Source organism: Pinus tabuliformis, chromosome J (genome assembly GCF_031772625.1).
Source record: "Pinus tabuliformis cultivar Carrire ecotype Pingquan chromosome J, CPIR1, whole genome shotgun sequence".
NCBI lineage: Eukaryota > Viridiplantae > Streptophyta > Pinopsida > Pinales > Pinaceae > Pinus > Pinus tabuliformis.
The window spans coordinates 370,017,533-370,022,861 of record NC_142295.1 but is presented as its reverse complement, the minus strand read 5'-3'; the positions used below and the strand labels follow the sequence as shown (position 1 = coordinate 370,022,861).

The 5,329-nt window shown below is 38.9% G+C and overlaps 1 pseudogene; it reads left to right on the top strand.

The window, feature by feature from the left end:
* The first annotated feature begins 1,966 nt into the window (after positions 1 to 1,966).
* Positions 1,967 to 2,869, top strand: LOC149227277 (F-box/kelch-repeat protein At5g15710-like; annotated as a pseudogene).
* Positions 2,870 to 5,329: the final 2,460 nt, after the last annotated feature.

Genomic DNA, 5,329 nt, shown 5'->3' with positions numbered 1-5,329 from the left:
GTTACACATGGTGATCAAGTACCTCTTACTCATCACAAGGCGAATCTGATGAACCAAGTGTCAGTTTGGAAGCTTCCTGGGCAATTGACACCTTGCAGGAGGACTGTGCCACTTGGCCAATCTCGCCCAGCGCAGGTAGCCTTCATTGTTTTTGACTTCCAGCGCAGGTACAGAGTGGGACAGTTGCAATACAGCGCAGAAGCTCAGTTAAGCAGCTGACATGATCCAAAATAAGCCTGTTCTGAAGTGTTTTCAGGTGGAGAACTGATTGGAAGTGCTGTTGATTGATGACCTTGTTCCTCTAGGGGTAAGAACAACATGTTTAGGGACTTTGGATCCCTTTAATTATTGACATTTCATGCTCCATGCTGCGAGGCACAAAAATGTCTATAACATCATCTCTTTCTTTTTTTCCCCTATTCTCAAGATGAATGGCCTTTACACTAGCCGAGTCAATAGTAGTTGGTTCAAACAATAATAACGAATGTCTAATATAACTATGTAATGATCCAATATACTTAGTTACTACTTCAGGTGAGTGAAGTGCAATGCCCAAATTAAGCGCTTGTTTTCTAAACTCCTCAGTAAAGCTTTGAACATCCTAGCGTCTGCCTTGCCTTAATTATTGCCAATCCATTAAGGATTTTTGCTTATAACCTAAGGGATAAAATTGTTCCTTTAATGCAAAAATAAAACCAGGCCATGAGGAAAGAAGATTACCCACACTATAAATATAGACCATCAAAAATATGATTTTTAAATTTAAAAACATACCATAATGAAAATTACATTAAAAATATAAAAATAAAATAATTAGGCCAATAGGCCTTCCTTTGAGTGAGCTTTTCCATCTACCTTTTGTTTCTATGATTGACAGCTGGCGTGCACCTTCCACTGGCATATGGTTGAAATCTGTCATGCAACTCCATTTCTATTTCTCCTCTTCGGCTTTCTGCTCTTCCTGTTCTCTTCCACGACCATTTCTGTTCCTCCTCTTTCTGCTTTTTGCTCTTCCTATTCTCTTCCACGCCCTGCTGCAATAATGTTTCCGGGCTCTTCCACTACCTGCTGCAATAATGTGTCTCGTTTCTGCTATGCACTTTGTTGTGCACAACCTAGCCCTCAGTTATTTAGTATACCCTGTTTACAGCTCCATTTTCCTGTTCAGAAATTGTTCGCTCAGGTGCTCAAAGTTCTTCTGTTCAAATTTCAGGTTAGTGCTCTCAAAAATGGGTTTTCTGATCCCATTCTCTCCCATTTTGCTTCCACCATTTTAATCTCAGTCTAGTGTTTTTTTATGGGTTTTTTTATGGCAGGTATAGGTTAAATCAGTTTTCTGCGTCGAACAAATTAGCTTTCTTCCTTGAATCTGTAAGCCTTGCAGGTACCCGTGTAGCCCATTTTCCTAGTTCCTAGTTGTATTAAGTATTTTCTTGGCATCTGCACTCTAAATATTAATGGTATTGAAATTTTCATTAAAACCTCTGAACCTCCTACTGTCAATGGCGACAATGAAGAGCTTGCTTTCCTAGAGGTCGTTGAAAGGGTTTTTAAAAGATTTTCTGAACCATTTCATCCCTTTCAACACTATTTATGTACATGTTTAGATGTTTTACATATTTAGTGGCAGGAGAATGAGGGCTAAGTGGCTGCTGAATCAATTAATTGAAAGTATCCTCCGAATCATTGAACTTACAATGTTAATAAGTCAATAGATCAATTGCACAACTTACATTGTTCCTCCCACTTTGGTTGAAACATGGGTTTTTGCCTTCTGGAAAGAATCTTGCCAATCCAAAATCTGCTATTTTAGCATGAAATTTCTCATCTAAAAGTATATTTGGACATTTGATATCTCTGTGTATGATGCAGACATCGGAATCCTCGTGTAGATATGCAAGTCCTTGTGTTGTGCCCACTATAATCTTCAAATGATTTTCCCAACTCAAATATAGGTTGACTATGTACTGTTGTGCCCTGGTTACTTGCAGTCTCTAAATACAACTGCAGGGACTGCTTCTATGCTTATTATCCAAATGCGAATAGATGGTATTCAATTCCTCTTTGTTTTCTTCCCCCGTCCATTCGTTTTCCTGTGGCAGCAATTGGTCAGCAGCTCCTTATCAAGGGGAGGTCCACTGGATCACACCATCTTGCAGTATGTAATCCAATAGAAAAGAAATGGAGGTTGATGCCTGCATTGCACCGTCCTCGTTTGAATCCGTGCATCTGTGGAATTGAGAGCAAATTTGGCCCTATTGACAAATATGGTTGTGACGAAAGCTTTCAGGTCATTATAGTAGGCGGGTCTTCGCAAAATGGTAACAGCTATGAACCCATAATAGAAATTTATGATTCATGCACTGATTCATGACATGTGATTAGAGAAGTCCTTGTGAATATGCTGTGAGGTTGGTTGTGTGGACACCCAATGACACAGTCTACTGTAATGGAGTTATCTATTTCCTCACATCTGCTAGACCTTATAATATCATTGCATTTGATTTAGTGAAGGGTACTTGGAGTGAGGTCACGGTGCCAAGGCCTCAACAACTCATGTGCTCCTTCCTTATAAAGAGAAGAGGTCGGCTTACTCTTGTGGGAGGATTGGGTTCTCCCAAGAAGTGTAAATGCTTGAATATCTGGGCGTTGCAGGGGGATGGGTGGCCGGAGATTGAAACGATGCCTGGTTTAAGTCTTCAATAGATTTTTTGGAGAGAAAGCTGATTTTGATTATAAGTGTGCTGGTAGTGGGGATTGCTTGTATTTTTTCAGGGATTATCATTCAGAGATATTGGTGTGTAAACTCTTTGAGAATCAGAGGTCTAATTGGAGATGGATATCTTGCTTCACTTCTGTTGGGTCATAGTTTCCAAGATAAGCATGGGCTTGTACTAGAAAGAACATGTCGACATCCTACTAACTTGTGTCATTAAAGAACAAATGCATGAGATTATTTCAGAACTTTATCATGGAGTATGCAACGGAAAACAATCATGGAAGGTCATGACATACAAGATTTTGAGAGTCATATATTATTAGCGTTCCCTTTTTAAAGACAATATTGTTGTTTTCAGGGCTTGTCTAGAATGCCAGATGTTCGTGGGAAAATAGAAAATTAAATCTCTACAATTGAAGCCTATAAAAGTTCAAGCTCCATTCCAGCAGTGGGGATTAGACTTCATTGGAGAAATACATCGCAATTCAAGTGGTGAACACAAGTATATTCTAATGGCCACTAATTATTTCACTAAATAGATGGAAGTTATTCTAACTTGTAGGGTTGATGAGAAAGTTATTATCACTTTTCTAGAAGATCACATTCTCTCCTCCCACATCCACCCAAGTTACCATGCCATCCGGGGTAAACATGATATGAGAGGCTACTATGATTAGATTCAATCTCCTAGGTGACCTTAAGGAAGTGGAATCGATGGAATATCACACATAGCCATCCAACACCATCAACAGAACCCTTGGGAGACAAGTCAACCACTAAGACAACTTGTTCCGGGGTCCCACTGTTGTTCTTGACAATTTAAGGTTCAGTCGCTCTCATGCTATGGGCAAGGGAGCGACCAGAGACCTAAAGTCACTCTCATAGGCCTACATGCCAGTGACTGTGGATGAAACTTACCAATTATGTGCCAGCGACTCCGAGATTTGAGCCACTTTTTCAGGCCCAAAGCCCAGGCCACTGCCCAGAATGGAATGAAAGCTCATAATTAAGTAAAGTATAGGGAAACAATGATGCAAAAGTAAATAGTTGATCAAGGCCTTAACCATACCCCTACTAGCCATGACAGGAATTTCATCAAACATATCATCAACATGTAACCTACAGGTGTAAACAACAGAGTTAAGTGTAGGGATATCTTACTTATCTGAGAATCGCCATGAACCATTGTTTCCTCATGTCACATCCTTTGCCAATTTCCCTAGCCATCAACAATGAAATGAACACCCATAGGATGTCTTTCCCAACATTCAACTTGGAATAAGTGTCCCATTCATCCGTGGTTATTGTTTTTAACATTTATTACATGGAATTTTCACCAGGGTTGTTACATTCATTTTGTAGATCCATCTGGAACCAACCACTTTGTAGATCCGTCCATCATAATTAGGTCGAAACAAACAAACTTTATAGTGGGGCAAAAAATCCTTGATGGCATAATCTCGGCTTATGAAATACCTCACTCTTTGAAATCTCGACGAAGGCCAGGGGTGTTGATGAAATTGGACTTATCCAAAGCATATAATCACTTAAATTGGAAAATCCTCTTTCAGATGCTGACAACCATTGTATTTTCTTAAGAATAAATATGATGGACTAGATCCATGGTAATAACCCCTTTCTTTTCTATTATTCTCAACAGATCTCCCTCAAGGAAATTCCACTCCATCCAAGGCTTGAGGTAAGGCGCTTCCTTATCCCCATTCTTGTTTATTATCACAATAGAAGACTTGGTCCATTTTCTTCAAGAGGCAAAGTGAGAGGGTCACATAAAAGGAAAAAGATCCCTGAAACTGATCTCTCGGCGACACACCAGCAATTTGTGGACAATAATATGCTCTTTGGAGAATTGAAAATTTGAGAGATTAAAGCCTTGCATGTTATTCTGGAAAAGTTTGAGCTAGCCATAAGTATTTTGTTTCCTTCTTATTGCGTCATTTTCTGACTTGCTGTCACATCCATGTCTTATTGTTGTATTTATGCTACAGAATGAACAGGGGAAAATTTTGAAAATTAGAGACAGAGTAGAGGATTAAAGGAACGTAGGAGTGATCAGGTGTGGGGAGACCGAATAGGGAGGACAAAGCTTCATATCAGATATATAGGGATTACATGAGCTCTAAATTTAGAAAAGGATCATTGAGGAATCGAGACAAAATCGCAATCGTATCAGCGTAGGAGAGGCCATGGCATTCAGGGTGTTGATTTTCATTTAATATTACAAGCATATTTTAACAGAGGAAAACTTCGTAAAAATTAGCTTAGTGGGCTTAAAATATTATTAAAATTGGTAGATAACGCTTTTGGGTATGGAAGTTGCATATATATAGAAGATGTGTATATACAGAGGTTGCGCCTATATAGAGATTGCATTTTTGTGCATATAAGGAAATTGTGCATATACGAAAGATATGCGCATATCTTCTATATATCTGTCACTTTCTCATATATGCATATCTTTCGTATATACACGTCTTTTATGTATCTGCATCGTATATGCGCAAATTCCATATACAAAAATTGCGCATATACAGAAATTGCACATATACGGAATATATGCGCATATTTTCGATATATCCGTAACTTTCTTAT